This window comes from Mastomys coucha, unplaced genomic scaffold, assembly GCF_008632895.1.
Source record: "Mastomys coucha isolate ucsf_1 unplaced genomic scaffold, UCSF_Mcou_1 pScaffold22, whole genome shotgun sequence".
NCBI classification, from domain to species: Eukaryota; Metazoa; Chordata; class Mammalia; order Rodentia; family Muridae; genus Mastomys; species Mastomys coucha.
In genome coordinates, this window is record NW_022196905.1 from 113,826,167 (window position 1) to 113,846,654 (window position 20,488).

General features: G+C 48.1%; 2 long non-coding RNA genes across 2 annotated transcripts in view; both read right to left on the reverse strand.

Moving 5' to 3' along the window:
* Positions 1-13,889: 13,889 nt before the first annotated feature.
* LOC116068313 overlaps positions 13,890-20,488 on the reverse strand; it is an 11,845-nt gene continuing 5,246 nt past the window's right edge. Inside the window, exon 2 of the long non-coding RNA XR_004109546.1 lies at positions 13,890-14,252. This is a non-coding gene — a long non-coding RNA (uncharacterized LOC116068313). The remainder of the gene's footprint in view (positions 14,253-20,488) is intronic.
* LOC116068314 lies at positions 18,168-19,945 on the reverse strand. The gene is made up of 2 exons (XR_004109547.1): positions 19,564-19,945; positions 18,168-18,657 (listed from the first exon to the last, which is right to left on the reverse strand). It is a non-coding gene; the product is annotated as an uncharacterized LOC116068314 (long non-coding RNA).

The following is a 20,488-nucleotide window of genomic DNA, read 5'->3' on the forward strand; positions in this document are numbered from 1 at the left end:
CCTTGCCCACACAGGACACATGGAAAATACCAAGAAGCACAATATAAGCTCTTTTTCCCTGTAATAAGGGGAAAGAGCTACAGACTATAGCATCCCCAAAACTTCATAAGAACATGGAAGGACAGATGAACAGATAATAAGTAGATGGATGGATGCTAAAGAGGTGATAGATAGTCAGGTAGATGCATAGATAGGTACATAGATGATAGACAGATAGATAGATAGATAGATAGATAGATAGATAGATAGATAGGTAGGTAGATACATACATACATACATAGATACATACATACATAGATACATACATACATACATACATACATACATACATACATACATAGATGATAGACAGATACACAAATGACTCTGCTAGTGTTCTTTTGTCAACTTGACACAGACCAGAGTCACCTTGGAAGAGGGAACTTCAATTGAAGAATTGCCTCAATCTGACTAGTCTTTAGTGAGTCTGTGGGGCATTTTCTTGAGGATTAATGCAGAAGGGCCCAGCCTACTATGGGAAGAGTCACCCCTAGGCAGGTGGATCTGGGCTGTGTATGAAAAGTGGATAACATGAACCTGGAAGAGATCCAGTAAGCAACTTCCTCCATGGCATCTGCCTCAGTTCCTGCCATCACTTCCTTCAGGGATGGATTATGACTTGAGAGTTGTAAAGATGAAACAAACCCTTTCGTCCCCAAGTTCTATTGATTGTAGTGTTTGTCACAGCAGCAAAAAGCTAACTAGGGCAATGAGGAAGGAACCAGATAGATAGATAGATAGATAGATAGATAGATAGATAGATAGATAGATAGGTAGGTAGGTAGGTAGGTAGGTAGGTAGGTAGGTAGGTAGGTAGATAGATAGATAGATAGATAGATAGATAGATAGATAGATAGGTAGGTAGATAGATAGATAGATAAGTAGATAGGTAGATAGGTAGGTAGGTAGGTAGATAGATGCATACATACATACATACATATTATAGATACATACATACATATTATAGGTACATAGATAGATATATATATACATACATGCATATGTGGATAGATAGACAGACAGATGGTAGATGGATGGAGGGACAGACAGATGGATAGGTGGATAGAGAGTTGAGTAGATGTATAAATGGATATAAATAATAGGTACAAAGTTACGTAGATAGAAGCAGGCATATAAATGATCTTTGAGTAGGTAGTTAAGAGATAGTAGCCTATGTTCTCTGAGAAGCTATAAGGGGGCGTGTCTCTAGCATCAAGATTGCCTTGGTTGCCTTGGTTTCTTTTCCTAGTCTCCTGATGATGGACCATCAGTTGCCTGTTTGCCAACATTAGCCCCATTGCTGGCAAGAAGTCCATGTGTCCTCCATGTAAGCCTGCCACCGTTCAGCGGTACTCCAGAACTGAGCAAGCCTGTCTAAACACCTTGAGCTTCACAGCTCTGACAATACTTAATGCCATGAAGTGAGGGCTTCCAGCTCCTCAGACTGGCTGTCCTCCAAGCCTGCACCTGTGCCAGTCCTTGACGACCCTCGCTCTTTATACCATAGAATATTATTGTTACCATTTCCATGTGTATTTCTCAGACAGCAAATGAGTCTCTTCTCCTGTTCTCTTGTCTAGAACTCACAACTCTCTGTCAAAGTTGTGAGTTGAGCTTAGTTCTTCTCTTTTTTTCTTTTTGTTTTGTTTTGGGTTTGGGGAGTTTGAGGTTTTGTTTGTTTTGTGTGTTTGTCAAGACAAGGTTTCTCTGTGTAGCCTTGGCTGTCTATACACCAGGCTGGCTTTGAACTTAGAGATCCGCCTGCCTTTGCCCCACCAAGTGCTGGGATTAAAGGCATGAGCCACCACTGCCCAACCAGTTTCTCTCTTTTCTTCTAAAACAGTTGGTATAATATAATAATCTCTTGCCTCTTGTTATCACGTGCAGAATTCACCTGTAAATTCATCCGAACGAGGTGCCTTTTGTGGTGGGGTGAGGCATAATTGCACGGAAAGTTACTCTCCGAGGATGTTCAACTAGCTTTGGTACACCTATCAGAAACACCTGGGAGAGCTGATGCTTCCAGATTGGCAGAGAAAGAGCAAAACTGGGTGGTCATAGCGTATCGGGCTGCGGAAAGACCACCAAGCTGTGCTTTCAATATCAGGAGCACACTTAGTTCAGGTGACAAGGGATAGGAGGAACCTGTGTTCTGCGCACCCGCCTCCCTGGGGACTTTTGACAGGGTGTCACTATGTAGCCCTGGTTAGCCAGGGCTGGCCTCAAACTCTCTGAGATCCACCTGCCTCTGTCTTCTGTGTCTTGGGATTAAACGCATAGACCACATGTTCTGTTTGTGAGCCTGCAGGTGCTTGGTGTTGTTGCAGGATGCTGCATCTATGCTATCTTACGGCATGCCCAAGGTCTCCCCGGGCTTAGGCTGTGCTTCATATGGGAATGTTTCTGTGTGCCCACCAATACACACACCTACCGCTCCCACCCACTAGGACCTGCCAGCACAGCTGTGCACAGCGCCCACGTACACACACACACACGCAGAACTGTCTATTTATCATTTATATTATGTGAGCGTCATGCTGCCTCGTGCCTGTGTGTCTGTGGTGACATTGGTGAGGACAGGGTCTGGGCTGTCTCTTGGGGGGTGTATCACCTATGCGGAGTGTCTCATTATGTGGGTCTGTTTGCTAAACAAAACCGCGCATATGTGCATACATGTGTGCGTGTGTGTGGAGAGTGTTCCCACCCCGTCTGGCTTCACAGACACCCCACACTGCTTCTGCCTGTTGGCGTCTGTCCCCTGCACCCACGCAGCCTCCCTGCTTCCCCCTCCCCAGTCTGTTTGCAAAGACACCGGCACAATGGGGCCTCGCGTGTGGACGTGTGCGCCTTCCTTTTATTTTGCCCACTGTTCTGTGACAGCAGCAGGCTCCCAGCTACCTCCTCTTCCACAGCGGCGCTCCTTTGGGGATATCAAGGGCAAGCCAGAGAAGGGTTACCTGGAGAAAAGGGTTGCTAGGCAACCAAACACCCACCACCCCAGAGCACCACCAACCCAAAACTCCGTTCCAGGCCTGCAACCAGATTAGCATATTAATGAGGCTGTAATTTCCCCCGAATTGTCTGCGCTGCGCACACTCACCTCACCGCACACTGGCCCAGGAGTTTGCTATGCAAATAAACCGGTTTTACAGACTGCGACTTAATTAATCCATCAAGTCCATCCACCTCACAGGAAAGACAGACGAACTACAGATTAATGAACCCGTGTTTGCCTACCCTTCTCCCCTGCCACGGCAAGCTGCCTCTCGCCTTTTCCTCTCTACAATCCGTCTTTCTTCCTTTCTCTCCCCGGTGGGGGGCCCACAGGCCCACCTGGAGTCCCCCCTTCTCTCTCCATCCCAGCCTTCCTTGCACCCCCAGCCTCATCCGCTGACCCCTGCCTGGAACCCGAAAGTCCCCCACGTCCAGCCTAGCCTCAGGGCTTTTCCAAAGCACTGGTCTCCTCTCTACCCATGGCTGCCAGAGGAGCAGAGACCTGGAAATGGAACGCTGTCTCTTTAACGAGAGGAGCGCGCAGGCTTTATTTTTGACTCATAGTTTAGCCTCGGCCCTGATATTCAATCAGCTGAATACAGAGTCGGGAAGAAGAGAGAGCGTTCTCCCCGCCTGCGTGTTAATTAGAAACGCCAGTCCTGGCTGCCGCCCACACTAATCAACTTTGTCCACATCTTGATGGAAGACACACACCCAGGAGGGGTCCTGGGGACTCTCGAGGGACCCGGTAAGCTGAGCACAGGATGTAGGAGACCCCTCTAGAGGAGGATGCTTTGAACATTGGACAGATTCTGCCTTCATCTCTTTTTCTGTCTTCCTGGTTCGCCTCCCCCTGAGGGCAGTGCCACTGCTTCCAGGAAGCCTTCTCAGGTTGGCAGGGTTATAAAACTAGAGACACCCCCACGTTAGAATATCTCCTCTCTACCACTGCCTCCCCCCACCAAACACACACATGAGGAAGAAAAAGTGCACCACTTACTTCTCCAGCCTGACAGACAGGAGGGTCAGTGGCTTCCTGTCCCCTCCCAGAGTTCCCTGTCCCCTGTTCTAGCCCCACTACCCCTGCCTGGGTTTCTGTGCACGTATCTCACATCTCCCCCATCACACATGTGCACACATGTGCACACACATCACCTACTGTCTTATTTCCTTCCTGCCAGCTTCTCCCCTGCTTGAGAGGCTTGAAGAGTTCCCTGCGACCTGTACCTCCCAACCTCCCTCGTGTGTCTCTAGCAACCTATGTAGGCCTGTGGCTTTGACAGTGACTCTAAACCACCTCCAAATATTCTGTTCCCAGGGCCAGGGGACCCAGGCCCCCAGCTTTTGCCTCCTCTTAATTCTGACCGCCTGGCCTGAAGCTGGGCCAGGCCTTGTCTCCTGCCTGATGGAGCTCCTTGATACAGCCCACTCTGAACTCCTTCTGCAGGACTCACCAAGGATGAGCCATCCTACCCTGGGCTCCCTGTCCCTGTGGTCCTCAGATCTCCCAGTCTGTGGGCAAGGGACTCCAGCAGACAGACCTCACAGTACTGTGCAGCTGCGAAGGCCCCAGCAGGGACTTTGTTTGTCTCTTCTGTTCCCTCAGAGCAGAAGATAGAACCCAGGAGTACATTAAGCAAATGCTCTACCACTGAGCTACATCCCTAACCCAGGATCTGGATTTTGGTTTTGGTTTTGGTTTTGGTTTGTTTATTTTATTTTGTTTTAAATGGTTTATTTTTATTTTATGTGCATCAGCATTTTGCTTGCATGGGTGTTCGTGTGAGGTCACAGGCAGGTGCGAGCTGCCCCGTGGAGCTGCCAGTACTCTTAACCATGGAGCTGGGTTTGGCTTTTTTTTAACTATTTCTCTCAAAACCAAAGATGTTTTTAATTTTTTTTAATTTAAATTTAAAATATAAACAAACAAAAACATGATGGCTGAATGGCTGGTCTTTGGCCCATGAACAAAGGTCTTTTGTATGAATAAAAACACTTTTGCTGGGGCTGGAGAGATGGCTCAGCAGTTAGGAGCACTGGCTGCTCTTCCAGAGGATCTAGATTCACTTCCCAGCAACCACGGGGCAGCTCACACTTGTCTCTAACTCCAGTTCCAGACGTTCCAACACCCTCACACAGACATACATGCAGGCAAAACACCAATGCACATGAAATAAAAATAAATTAAGTAAGTAAATAAATAAATGAATAAATGCATTCTAAAGTTCTAAGGTTCACTTGCTGTGTGTTCTTAGGTAAACGACTTGCCCTGTCTGAGCTTCCCTATATATATTCAAAGTGAGGTGAACCATAGCTCTCACTTCATAGTGGGGATGAGATTTCAGGGCGCACCTGAGTCCCCCAGCTAGTGCTCAGTCCTGAATGTGCCTGACAGCACATCCTTCCACACTCCTCTGGACCCATACACAGAGCTCTCTCACCCACTGGGCCTGGCTTTGAAGTTTCCTACCCAGCTCCATCATCCATCAAGAAGCTGTTAGCTCAGCCACACAATAGCCAGACACCCTGGGGCTGACTTGAGAGATGACAAGTTCTAGGCCAGCCTGAGCTACATAGAGAGACTCTGTCCTGAAAAAATAAAACAGACAAGTAGAGGAACACACATGAACACAGACAGAATCACACAAAGACATGCCATCAGGCACACACATGTAAAGACACACAAAGGGGGGCTGGCGAGATGGCTCAGTGGGTAAGAGCACTGACTGCTCTTCCGAAGGTCCTGAGTTCGGATCCCAGCAACCACATGGTGGCTCACAATTACCTGTAATGAGATCTGATGCCTTCTTCTGGTGCGTCTGAAGACAGCTACAGTGAATTACGCCGGAGCGAGCGGGGCCGGCAGAGGTCCTGAGTTCAATTCCCAGCAGCCACATATGATGGCTCACAGCCATCTGTACAGCTACAGTGTGCTCATACATATAAAATAAATCTTAAAAAAAAAAAAGACACACAAAGGTCATAGATGTACACATGCTGATATATTGCAGACTCCTACACACAGAACATGTATACTGACACTCACCGACACTCTGACACACTGCTGACACAGACATACAGAAGTGTACACACACCAACACACCTGCACACACCAACATCTACGCACACTGACACATGCATACACAGACACCTGCACACACTGACAAGTGCACACACACACACACACACACACCTGCACACAGCACTGGGCCATCTGATCTCAGAGACAGCACCAACCTCCTACCTCACTCCAGGCCAGTGTTTATTTGCCGTGTCCAGAGGTCACACCACAGCTCCCAAGAATCCAATGACCTCCTGTCTCCTCCCAGACTGTATCCACCATTCACTCATCATGCAGGAACTCCAGCCACAGGGTCTCATGCAGATGCCCCACCCCCACCTCCATCCACCAGGTCCACACTGTGGGAGCTATCCCTAAATCCCTGACTCTGCCCTGTCCTTGGGCATCACCCAGGGATTACTGCACCACTTCACACAAGACAGAGCGGACCCAACCACTTGTTCAAGATTTGATTGAGAGCTGGGAGGTGGCTCAGTGAGTGGCCACACAAGCCTGAGGACCTGAGTTCAGATCCCAAGCGCCCACATAAAAATACAGGCACCTCTAACTCCAGCACTTGGAAGGTGGATACAGAGAATCCTCAAGGAGCCTGATTGGCTAGACTAGCTGAGCTGGCAGACTCAGGGTTCAGGGAGACACCCTGCCTCAGTAGGTAAAGTGGAGTTTGGGAAGACACTGATTCCAGGCCACCCCACCCCTACACACACACACACACACACACACACACTTTACAAAAGGGGGATGTTTTGAACAGGTGCAGGGAGAAGGGCAGAACTGTATCCTCAGAGCTTTATTACACATTGTTTGAATCACTCTGGTCCATTAGCTATTGTTGCTAATTTCTTGCTGTGCCTCATTTACAAAGTAAACCTTCTCCTGATGCTTGTGTATGTCTGTGTTGCCTGGCTTTTCCTGGAGAGATGAGAGCAAATGTCTGTTCACCCTAAACGGGGCTCCAGCCACACTAAATGTACAACTCCCCTCAAGCCTAAGCCAGTGAGCCAATGAGTCTACTGAGGAACCTCAGCATCAAAGACTTAAAACCCTACAGATCTCCAGGCACCCAGCTCTCCTTCCAGAACTTAACAGATGGAAGTCTGCTCTGGATTGGCCACATTGCCTGTCAGTCACTCTAACACCAGGAGATCTGGCGCCCTCTTCTGGCCCACAGGTGCACCTGGACTCGTGTGCATACACCCACACAGAGGTTTTTTTATAGATGTGATCCCATTCTGTGTTGCTCAGCTGTGGCTTCCTCTCCAAAGTATTTCACAGTGATTTAAAATTCCTCCCAGAAGACAATGAAAGCAGCTCTAGCCAAGGCTGCTGCAGAAATGCTTCCATTCCTGGGAGAATACCAGGACAATACCTCAAGGCACTGATATTCTGGCTTCTGGGAAGGAAAATCCATTTGCATGCACCCCTTCTCCCAGTCTTCCTATGACCCCTGACCTGATGGAGCCATGTTGACTGTGAACCATGACCAGCTCCACTGAACATACACCTGTCTCCTCAAAAGACAAGATTTACAGCTTTGAGCACCAAGGCTCTCTGCATGGTTGGAAGACCTGGGGACCCACACAGGGCTGGGTGAGTACCAACATCTCTACCCAGTCTGATGTCCACTACACCCCATACTGTAGAATGGGTCCATCTATGCCCTGGAAGGAGTCATCTCTGAAGGTCACACAAACACCTTCCTGTCACCCAGGGATATCCACAGTTATCAATGCAATCCCCGCCCTGGGGTGCTAACAGGAGTCTCAGAAACCAGCTACACGTCACCACCACCACCACCTGGCCCAGTTTCTGGTGCTTTCTACTAAATTTTCAAGAAGTGAGTCTCCACTTTGCCAAAATGCTCAGAGAATCAACTAGAAGGAGAATGTGGTGGAAAACATAGAAGGGGAGCTGCTGACCTCCACCTCCCTCCAGGGTCCCCACCAGCCACACCCACTGGATGTAGAGAGAGCCCAGTCCTGCAATGCTGAGCAAACGAGAGACTCCTGGCCAGGTGTTCATCTGTGAGCTTGTGTCTCTGAGCCACTGTGCCCACTCACTGTGGTCTCCTGCTCCTCTCTAAGTCAAGGCCGGACCATCTAGAATGACACAGCCCAAGGCTAGCCCAGACAGTAGAGAATGGGTACCATGTATCTCTACTCCTACTAGAGTTAGGAAATACCAACACTGGTAGAATAGACAGAGGATCTAGGTGTGGGGTGCAGAGGAGGAGAAGGAGGAGGCTCCTCAAGCAACCACTGGTGGCCTCGGATGTCAAAGCTCATGGAGTCATAATCTTTGAGCACATGCAGTTTATTCCACATCCTTGGACCTTGGGAAGCCAGGCCAAAACTCTAGCTCCTTCACTTCCAATGTCTCCTAAAAACCCCTGGACCTCTGGCTGTCAGCATGTCTGCATTCAGTCATTCACCCGCCTACTCTCTGCTGGCATTCATCCATCCATTCATTTATTCCTCACCCATTTTCATTCATTCATTCATTCATCCAACCCCTGGACCTCTGGCTGTCAGCATGTCTGCATTCAGTCATTCACCTGCCTACTCTCTCATTTATTCCTCACCCATTTTCACGCATTCATTCATTCATTCATTCAACCATTCTTGCTTACTTACACTGTCTCTTTTATCTATGTTAGCATTAATTCATTCGCTCATTTATTCCATACTTCACACATTCATTCAATGCCTGCATCCTATTGGTGCATTAGGCCTGCATTAATTCCTTTGTTCATTCATTCATTCACTCCTGGCTTGCACCTATTCATTCATTACTCATTTATATCCATCTGTGCATTCATTTATTCATTCACTCACTCATCCATTCCTGTTTCCATGTTGGATAACATAGGAGGGAGCTGTGGGGGTGGGAGAAAGATATGCAGGGACGGCATGCACTCAGAGACAGAACTAGGGGAACTGGAGAGATGGCTCAACATGTAAGAGCACCGACTGCTCTTCCGAAGGTCCTGAGTTCAAATCCCAGCAACCACATGGTGGCTCACAACCGTCTGTAACAAGATCTGACGCCCTCTTCTGGTATGTCTGAAGATAGCTACAGTGTACTTACATATAATAAATAAACAAATCTAAAAAAAGATGAAAGAAACATGACTAGGTTAGTCAGGTTTGCCCTGGTTGAGGTATGAAAGATGGGCAGGGAAGAAGGGATGGAAGCAGAAGCCTGTGGAAGGCAACTTTGGCAGGAGGGAGGAGGGAAGAGATAGGGAGAGAGCTTGGGGCCAGGAAACACAGGGAGCTATGATCAATCTGACCTATTTTATCTAACAAATGTTTGTTGACTGACCCACTGCTGAGTTCTTTCTCTGAGTTTCCCCAACTCCAAAAAGCATCTACAGGTATGCTGCTCGGGTCTCCACAGCTGGCAGCGCTCACACATTCCAACAGTAGGATCTGGCCAATGTACACTGCACTGAAGTCAAACCATTCCCAACTTACAGCATCTGACAGATGGATGAGAACAGAGAGCTTTGTCAACTTTCCCAAGGCCACACAGTAAACCTACAGGCAGAAATCAGGCCTCAAATACTTACTTCTAGCATCTCCTCCAGCCTACTACACCTGCCTCTAAGGACAAATACAACCTCCAATTAAAGAAACCATGAGGGGCCTAGGAGGAGGAAGGCTTGCCCAGTCTTGGGAGAAGCAATGGTCTGTGTGCTTTCTCTGAAGCAGTTTCCTCCACCCCCAGCCATTCCCCATCCAATCCAGTCAATCCCCAGCCACCCCCAGTCACCTCCTAGACATTCCTCAGCCACCCTCCAGCCACCTCCACCCACAGCCACCCCAGCCAACCCACAGCCACACTCTCAGCCACTTTCCAGCCACCCCCAGCCATTCCCAGACACCCCCTAGCCAACCTAGCCAATCACCAGCCAACCCCAGCCACCCCTCAGCCTCCTACCACACAATCCCCTGTGTATCTTTTCCTGGATCCATGTTTAATCTCCCTCCACCAGAGTCCAAGGGCAGGAATGGGGTCTGATCAGTTCCCCCACCACCACCACTTTGGGGTTCAACAAATATCTGCTGATCCATTTGATTCTTTGCCGAGGCAAAGAGGAAACCTTCGAAGGAGGGATGATGTGAGCCATGGCCAAGCAATGCCCACAGCACACAGCAAATCCCCCATGAAGAAACTGATGTGAGGGAAGGAGCATCCCAAAGTGTTAGCCAATCTTCCCATAGCCCTTCAGAGCAGAGGAACAGTTCAAAATGGCCACACAGGGCTGTGGCTTCCGGTCCTCTGCCTCTGCTTTCCAGATTCACGCCCAGAGAAGTAGAGTAAGTCTCTCCAGTTCACACAGCAAGGGACCAATGGTGTTAGGCAGCCTGGGGCAATAAAAAAAAAAGGTATTAACAAGTTACTCTGAGGTAGGGCAGGACTCCATCTTTTCTTGTCATTATTGTAAGATTCAATGTGATAAACCAGTACATGGGCACTACATACATAAGGGAAAAAAGAAGACAACATTTTTGTCTCTTTAATTTTTTTCAGTTTTATCATTAATGGTCTATATGTATCTGTGAGAACACATGTGCTAAAGCAAGTAATCAAATATTAGAGGATAACAACTCTCAGGACCTGTTCTCTCTTCCACTTTGTGGGTACTGGGTCATCACTTTTGGGGTAAACACTTTCCCCTGCTGAGCCATTTTTTGCTTTTAACCTGGCATGTGGAGAAAACCAGACCTGGTGAGTCTGTCTTTGGTCTCTTCCTGAAGACACCAATGGCCTGTGAGCCATCCTTCACCTGGCCAGGCCCCTGAAGAACCTGAGAGTTGAGTAGACATAGGACAAGACAAACATCTGACTGGGAGGTTGGAAGGTCCCCAGAATCCCTTGAGATTTAAGTTCTCTCAGTCTTGTTCTTGGCTACCCCAAATATCCCCACTCAGGGGATTTTGAGAAAGTAGACAGCAGATGGACTACCCTGGAGATTGCAGGAAGAGGGCTCTCTCAGAGTAAAGGCTGAGAGTGCATGGGACCCCTTGATCCCAGTGTTCCATGGTGACTCCAACTTGTTCTGTTAGGGGGGTCAAAGAAGTTGCTTCCATCCGTAAAGGGGCCTCCACCCTCAGCCTCTGCTGTCCTCTGAAGATGGCCACCAACCTCCAAATATACACCATGGCCTCTTCTCTCTGTCTCTGTCTGTCTCTCTGTCTCTCCCTCCCCTGCCCCTCTCTCTCCATGCGTGTATGCTCATGTGAGGTTTCGCAGTTATAAACCACCGTGTAGATGCTGGGTACTGAACCCAAGTCTGGGCAAGCAGCAAGTGCCCTGATCCACCTGACCACCTCTCCAAGGTTTTCTTTAAAGGCTGGGAATGGGGTCTTGGGAAAGGCTCTGTGGTCAACAGCATTTGTTTCTCTTGCAGAAGATCTGGGTTCAGTTCCCAGCATACACAACATGGCTCACAACCATCAGTTACTCCAGTGTCAGGGGATCTGGTGCCCTCTTCTGGCCTGCTTGGGCACTAGGCATGCTTATGGTATACATACATACAACAGGCAAACATTCATATATACAAAATAAAATAAATAAACCTAAAAATCATAATTTTTTTAAACAATCCAGGCTTGGTGGTGCATGCCTTTAATCCCAGCACTCAGGGGGCAGAAACTAGAGGATCTCTGTGGGTTCAAGTCTAACCAGGGTTTACACAGTGAGACAAAAAAGGTATTTTTTTTTTAACAATAAAATAGAAACAGAGTGACAAAGGGATATTGTGTAGAAGACCTGGGGGCTCCCCCATTGGCTCTCAGGAAAGTGGGAGGAGCAGGAAGTGATCCTGTCCCCCACCCAGCTAAGTCCTCAGTTCCCTGACCTGGGCAATGGATGGAACCTAGCCTTCCTTAGCCACCACAGGTTCAATACAGGCACTTGGTCCAGGAGCTCAGGGGTCATTCCTTCCTCAAGCTGAAGGACCATCATCCTTGTGTTTTTATTCCTATGGACTTGATCCCAGTGCAGAAATCTCCAATGTTTCTGCTCCATGCAGACAAGACACTGACTCCAGCTGCCCCTGGTGCATTTATTATTATTTATTCAGACTTGCCATTTGTCATCCATCCCTAAGGGGACATTCACCTGGTGCCAGGCACTGTGGGATCCATCCTCTATCCTAATCAATGTAGAGTTAGGAGTTTCTTTTATTATTAAGTTTTTCGCCCCTTGGTTTCTAACAATGTGAGCCTTGAAGAGATTTAGCTCCTCAGCTAAAGCCACTAGGGTTTAGCATGCTTTATGATAAAGGGAGGGAGCAGCAAGGCGGTGCAAATAAGGAGCAGGATAAGTTGGGGCTGGCGGAGGGAGGAGCCAGAGCCAGGGGTCCCCACAGTGACAGTGAGCTTGGGGCTCAGTGGCAGAACGCTCACCCAGCATGGGTGACAGGCAAAACTGATCCCAGAACTATTGAAACAGTAAAGTAACAAAATTAGAAAATTATAATACGAGCTAAGAGTGTGGCTCTGGAGACAGGGAGAGTATGGGGTTCATGGCTGGAATCCCAGCACTCAGGAGGCTGAAGAAGGAGGATCAGAAGTTCAAGGTCATCCTCAACTACATAACAAGTTTAGGGACCACCTGAGCTATATGGCACTCTACCTCAAAAATAAGTATCAAGCTGGGCAGTGGTGGCGCATGCCTTTAATCCCAGCACTTGGGAGGCAGAGGCAGATGGATTTCTGAGTTCAAGGCCACCCTGGTCTACAGAGTGAGTTCCAGGACAGCCAGGGCTACACAGAGAAACCCTGTCTCGAAAAACCAAAAAAAGAAAAAAAAATAAGTATCAAATAAAACCATTGCTTAGTATGGTGGCTCATGCCTGTGGTCCCCCCAACTTGGGATACTGAGTCAGGAGAATCACATCTTCAAAGCCAGCCTCAGCTACATAGTGGGGCATTAATATAGCAATGTCAAATACAAGCAGACTGACACATGAATAAGATGTGGAAATTCATGCTGGTGTGTGGGTCCTCCTGTCAGACTCTGAGCAGTTGAGGTACAGGAAACAGTGACATTCATAGCAACATCTGCTGCCTTTAGAACAATTCCAAATCATATAAAAAAGAGGGGGTGCTGAAGAGATAGCTCAGCTGTTAAGAGCACCGACTGCTCTTTCAGAGGTCCTGAGTTCAATTCCCAGGAACCACATGGTGGCTCACAACCGTCTGTAATGGGATCTGATGCCCTCTTCTGGTGTGTCTGAAAACAGCTACAGTGTACTCATATAAATCAAAATATATAAATAATAATAATAAAAGGAGGGCTGGCGAGATGACTTAGTGGGTAAGAGCACTGACTGCTCTTCCAAAGGTCCTGAGTTCAGATCCCAGCAACCACATGGTGGCTCACAACCACCCATAATGAGATCTGACGCCCTCTTCTGGTGCATCTGAAGGCAGCTACAGTGAATTATGCAGGAGCAAGCAGGGCCGGAGTGAGCAAGGCCAAGTTCAGTTCCCAGCAGTCACATACATGATGACTTAAGGCAATCTGTACAGCTATAGTATACTCATACACATAAATAAATAAATAAATAAATAAATAAATAAATAATCTTTAAAAAAAAAGAAAGAAAGAAACAGTCCCTTGCACACAGTAGGTGTGTGTGCTTTGCATGCATCTCATTGGCCTACATAAGCCTCGACCCCATATCCAGCCCAGCCCACCTATGGTTGGGGCCCCACATCACCATGGTTTATTTTAGACAACAGACAGAGATAAAGACACATCCTTGAAGAATGTTTTTATTTTGTTATAAGTGGGTACTGTGCCGAGCAACAGTGGCCACGGCGAGCCAGAGGAAACCCCTGTAGCATCTCAGGGAGACCAGCCCTGGCTCCGGGTCCCAGCAGGCCTTAATGGCACATGCACATGGCCCACGAGGAACACTTCAGAAAATGGACGGCCTTTCTTCTCTTTCATCTCTTCCAGGCTCAACAGAGTGAATCCACCCGTGTCCGTTCCACTTGTCATTCTGAAGAAAGAAGGCGGCTCCTGAACAGACCCAGAAACTCCAAGAGCTAGGAGACAGCTTAGTTAGGAACGTGCTTGATGTATGGGCATGAGCATCTGAGCTTTATTCCCAACACTCCTGTAAAAATAAACAAACAACAAATAAATAAATAATTCAAGGCAGCAGTGAGTGTCCTGGCAGATACGGATGCAGGCGACTCCTGGTGATTGCTGACCAGATGGTCTAATGGAATCAGTGAGCTCCAACTTCAATGAGAGATCCTGTCTCAAAAAAATAAAGTGTAATGTGACTCAGGAAAATGCCCAACATTGATGCTTGGCCACATACATGCGCATACACCCACACATGTGTGCACACTCATACACATTGACACAGAACACATAAAGCAATCCGTCATTCGCTGAGCTTTCCAGTTCTCACACAGCATCCCCCCAAAGTTCCCACCACCCTGCGAGGCAGCCACCGTTTCTGTCCCATTGGATAGATGAGGGGACCAATTCCTCCCCACAGCCACCACTGAGCTGCTCCTCTCCCTTCACAAATAAAAGGCATGGAGGAGCAAAGGAGACTGGTCATTAAACCTGAGCCTCCTGTTTACCTCCCTCTGCCCGCTCCTCCAGTTCTCTGCCTCCCTTGGAGAGTACCTTCCTATTTAAGGCCTAAGGCTATAGCACTACTGAAGCACACCAGAGAGCCTAGTGACCACTCTATGAGGTAGATACATTCTTGTCTCTGTCCCACAGATGCAGAACCTGGAGTACAGAAAGGCTAAGGGACTTGCCTGTGTCACAGGGCACCAGAGTCTATAACCAGGACATGGATTCTCTGTCTGAACTGCTACATTATCCTATATCCAGCTAATAAAAACTGAGCACACAAGGGGTCCCCTAAAGGAGTACCTTCCTAATGCTGGGATCCTTTAATACAGTTCCTCACGTTGTGGTGACCCTCCAATCATAAAATTATTTCATCATTGTGGTTGTGAATCACAATGTGAATCTGACATGCAGGATATCTGATATGTAAACCCCAGAGGGTCTCGACCCACAGGTTGAGAACCAATGCCCTGAAGTGTCTAATGTCAACACTTTCTTTGATGGCAGTCTCTATCATTATCATGCTCTTACTTATACACAAAGAAAGATTTGAGAACCCCAACTGTAACAAATTTAAAAAAAAAACAACCTAGCCACAGATGCATGGATGTCATCTGGCTTGATCCCCCGTCTGGTGAGCATCCTCTTGGGGTCCCAAGGAATCTACTCTGTTATCCACTTCCCAACCTGGGGTCCCAGCCAGCCAACTGCTTCCCCACAGACACAAGAAAATGGGCAAAGTCTCCATCCAGTCCCTTCTCAGACTTGCCCATCCACACCTCCTCGCTTTCTGAAGCTCTTACTCCTGTCTGTGCTTTTGCTCATTACACATCCAGTCAACAAGTATGCACTGGACAGCTGTGCTACAGGTAATGAGTCAAGCATTGGGAAATCCAGCAATGAACAAGACAAACACACTCCCCCTGGCCTCGCAGAACTGGCATCATAAGGAAGGGAGACAATACACAGCTAAATATAACAGGAGGATAATTAAACATATTGATAAAGGTAACAAAGAGAACAGGTAGGTAGGAAGTGGCTGGGAGTGGGCCAGTTCTAATAAACTGATGGGGAAGACTGGCTGGATGAGTTGATAGCTGAGCTGAGTGACAAAGGCAGGGCCAACCCTGCAAGGATTTGAGGGCAGAAGGGGCCAACCAAGTGCGAAGGTCCTGAGGTGAGAAAACTCGTCAGTGTGAGACACAGCAGGGGAGCTGATGTGACTGGTACAGAGACAGGAGGAGGGGCATGTTAGGAGTGAGAGCCAGGAGCCCTCACAAAAGGCCCCGCACAGCAGGGTGGGAAGTATGGATTTTATTCTACAAGCAGTGAGGAGTTGTTGGAGGGTCAGAGGCAGAATGACAAGCTTTAATGTATGGTTCTAAAATATAACCTCAGACATCTTATAGAGAATAGAAAAGAGGGGAGTGAAGATAGGAAAGTCCCCCGTTAGAAGGCTACTACCATAAAACAGGCTGGGTGGTGCTGGCTGGAACCAGTGTAATGGAGGAAAGGGAAGGTGGTGATTGGGAGATGGTCTGGGCACACTGTGACCAGCAACCCAACTTGATGATGGGTTGGAGCCAAAGCAGGAGAGAAAGAAGGATTAAAGATGACTCCAAGCAGGAGCTCTAAGAGACTGTTCATCCCAGCCTGTCAAACACCTACTCAAGCCTGGCGGGGTGGGGAGAGAGGGGAGTATGTGGCTGGCTTCTCACCACCTTTGTCTCCTGTTTTCAAAGTTAGTACTTAGCTACACCAACTTTACAAGTCTAGACCACAGCCCACAACAGTTCAGGAAGCCAAAGAGACCATGCTAGTGAAGAAATAGAATCATAAAGACTCGGTGAGGTCCCCAAGAAAACACAGGTCCTAGGAGCACCACGTTCATGGGCAGGGTGATGAGCACAGAGCTTGGTTGTATAACTACAGTATTCATCAGCAGCTCTGGGACTCGGTTTCCTTGTGGGTAATATGGGGACAAGATCAGCATCTACCTCTCTTCAAGCTACAGTAAAGACCAGGAAATCACACACACACATACACACACACACAAACTCACACACACACACACACACTCACACACATACACATACACACTCACACACACATGCACACACACATACATACTCAACATATACACACTCACACACATACTCTCATATACACACACTCACATACACTCACACACATACATACTTGCATACACATACATACACACATACATACTCACATATACACACTCACACATACTCTCACATACATACTTACATATACACACTCATATACACACACTCACACAAACATACATACTCATATATACACACTCTCTCTCTCACACACACACACACACACACACTATAACTACACCCTTGTTCTTTTTATTCTTATACAGCCAAGGTCAAGGGCAACTGTCCTGACACCACAAGGTTGTGTATTCTTTGAGGTTGAATGGTCTTAATGACAAAGCCTATAGGGATTGGAATAAGAAGAAAACAGCCAGGGTCTAGAAAAATTGAAGTGTTATTTGTCCCAAGCCACAACACAGTCTTCATTACAAAGTTCATTGCAGAACTTTGAGAGTTCTGGTCCTTCTGAAGCCCATTCTCTGTGAAGTGAACCCATGGACCTGATTGACACCCCACAATAGGGAGACTTGAAGGTACTGTGGAGACCAAATGAAGAGGTGGCACCAGCGTGCCCAGGGTGGTGATATCTCTCTGAGACAACAGAAGGTAACTATTCAGATCTCAAGGCACTGGCAGAAGAGCTTGGTTCCCAGGATGGAATATGTTGGGGAGGGGGGTTCAATTTCCCCTACACACACTTAATCAGACATGCTACTGCATAGAGAGGACTGGCTGCCTAGCTATGCGCCATGCCAGGTACCTATGTGACACCTACAGTGTCTAGAAAATGAAGCACTGGTTAATCCTTTTGTGCTCGAATTTTCCGTAAGAATGGCCTCCTTAATAACTCTGAAGAGGGAGGCTACAGAGATGGCTCAGCAGTTAAAAGCACTGGCTGCTTTTCCAGAGGTCCCCTGGTTCAATTCCCAGCAACCACATGATGGTTCACACCTGTCCACAACCCCAGCTCCACAGTTTCTAACACTCCCATACAGACATACATGCAGACAAAACACCAATGAACATTTTAAAATTAAAAAATAATAAATTTTTAAAAAAAAACCTCTGAAGAGTGGCAGCAGGCCTTAGCATGTCTGCAAGGGTTAAGGTGGCCTCTCCTCCCTCCCTTCTGCCATCATAGGCCCCACTTCTTCACACAGTAGGAGCCTAGGTCTGCACCCCTTCACATGAAGTCTCCCTGCCGCTGATATTTCTCTACCCATGAAGATAAAGTGCTCCCCAAATTAACATTTTAAAACTAAACCCTCCGCCTCTTCCCCAGAATAATTGCAAGGGCAAATTCCTGGTGTTCGTTGTGTTTGGGATTTATTGTTTTAAATAAACACTTCCACATCTTTTCAGGGAGTGGAGGGGGGCTAAAACAGCTGCTTTTGAGTGTTATTAAAAGAAACCTCTCTCTTGTCCCGTATTTGGGATAGAAAGAAGAAATTGCTTTTAATCAGCCGATTTGTTCTTCAAGGTGGGTGGACAGATAGGAGATAGATAGATAGATAGATAGATAGATAGATAGATAGATAGATAGATAGAAAGACTTCCATTAAAGACATTGATTCGAAGAAGAAGCCCTCACAAAAATGACATGAACACAGGGGAGACCCAGAGCAAAGATGAGATTAGAAGGCGAGAGGCTCTAAGAGAGGCACGATTGGTTACAGGAGCCCTTCTGCGCGGCTTCAGCACCGCGGACAGCTCCCGTCTTTGTCTCTTTCCCAACTCCCACGTCGGGAGCCTGAGCCTGGCTGCCACCACTGGCACACCCTGCCTCCGCCGACAGACCTGCAGGGGAGACAAAGAGGGAAAGAGAGGGAGAAAGGGAGGGGGAAGAAGCGAAGGGGGAATGAGCTATAGGCTTTCCAGTCTTCCCGTGTCCTCCGAATTTGATCCTGGTCTCATCCCACCGCATCTAGGGAACTGGCTTTAACTTGGTTTCCCGCTCAATCTCGCTTCTAACTACAAGACAGATCAGAGAGGGAATTAGGGGTTCTGAGTGGCCAAGAAGAGTTCGGCTTGGGTTTTCAATTCGTTCTACATCCTCCTCAGTCTGTCTCTTTGACAATACCTAGGCTTCCAAAAGCGGGGAAAAAACGAAGAAAAATAAACATGAGCCACACATACAGAAAAGGGGAAGAAAATTATAATTTCCGACTCCGGGCAGGTACATGTTTATCAAGCTGGGATACCCAGACTACCTGAGTCTCACCCTAAGATGGGCAGTGTCAAATCCAAGGAAGGGAAAACCAAAATGCAAAGAAACCAGAAAGACGAGAAAACCTCTCCCCGCCCCGCTACGCCCCGCACACACACATGCAAGCACCTCTACGAATAAAGAAAAATTCGATTGAATAGTCTCAGGATGAACGCCAATCCTTCTCCCTCTCAAGAACACTGCAACGTTCTTTCTCCCTTTTTCATCGAGAAAGGGATCTAGTTCTGGGTTCAACAAGGGCACCCACTGAGCCTGCTCAAAATATTTTGCCCCCAGGTCTTTTCGTATGACCCAGGATAAAATGAGATTTCTTCTCAAACCGGCTCAGTCACAAACCTAGCTTTTCACAGGGCGGGGGAGGGACAGGGTAGAAAAATGCCGACTGCGGAGAACCTCCGTCTGAATCCTCCACCCTCCGGCACCAACACAAACGAGCAAAGGCATCCCTCTAGCCCCGGGTCAACAAAGTTACTCACACCAGCCAAGCTGTGCGGAAGTAGGCCAGCCAGCTACAGCTTTATTCTCCCAAATTCGTTCCCAGAGGAGACTTAGGAAACATAGCTGGGGGACTGGGGCGGGGACACTTTCAAAACGGAGGTCCCAAAAGGTCATCTGAGAACAAGTTGGCGGCGGGGGTTGGGGGACAGATCCTCCACGGACCCCTTAAAGCTTGGGGTGTCTGTGTCACAGGCATGGCGACTGCTGAGAACACACCAACCCAGAGACTCTGAGTCGCTCCCGACTAGTCTGAAGTCGTCTTTAAAATAAAATACCTCACTCCCGACCCTCCAAAAAAGAATTCTTCATTTTTCCCTCTTATTTTGAAACAGCATTCTGCCAACCCTCTAACCGCCCCCCCACCCCCCACCCCCATCCCCTCCGTCCTGACCAAGAAACCTGGGAAAGGCCACGGAGCCCCGCTGAGCAGCTCCCAGGAGTTTTGGAGCCAGCGCTGTCCCCCGCTGAGGTCCCCTCCAAGCCGAGGGCACTCTGCGGGGGTAAACACACCCGCCTTGGGAGGCCGGAGCTGGGGTCGCCTCCCCACCCCCTCCCCTCTCCCTAGGGGGTGGGCGCGGGTCCACCTCCCCGCTGCCCGCTGTGTGGCTCGGGGGTTCAGCCGCGCTGCTGTGTAAACCGCCGCTTTCCAAGGCGGATCTCCCTTTTAACACCTTCTAAACAAAGGCTAATGAGGCCACCGCATTACTCTATCAACACACAATCATTAGCAACTGAGAAATACACACACGCGTGCGCGCTCGCAAACACACACACACACACACACACACACACACACACACTCACACCCAGAGCTGCCAAAGTCGGGCCAATTCTAAAGCAGCCCAAATTAGGTTAACAAAAAGAAGGTGGAGAGCTGAGGGGTGGGAAGAGGGAGTGGGAGAG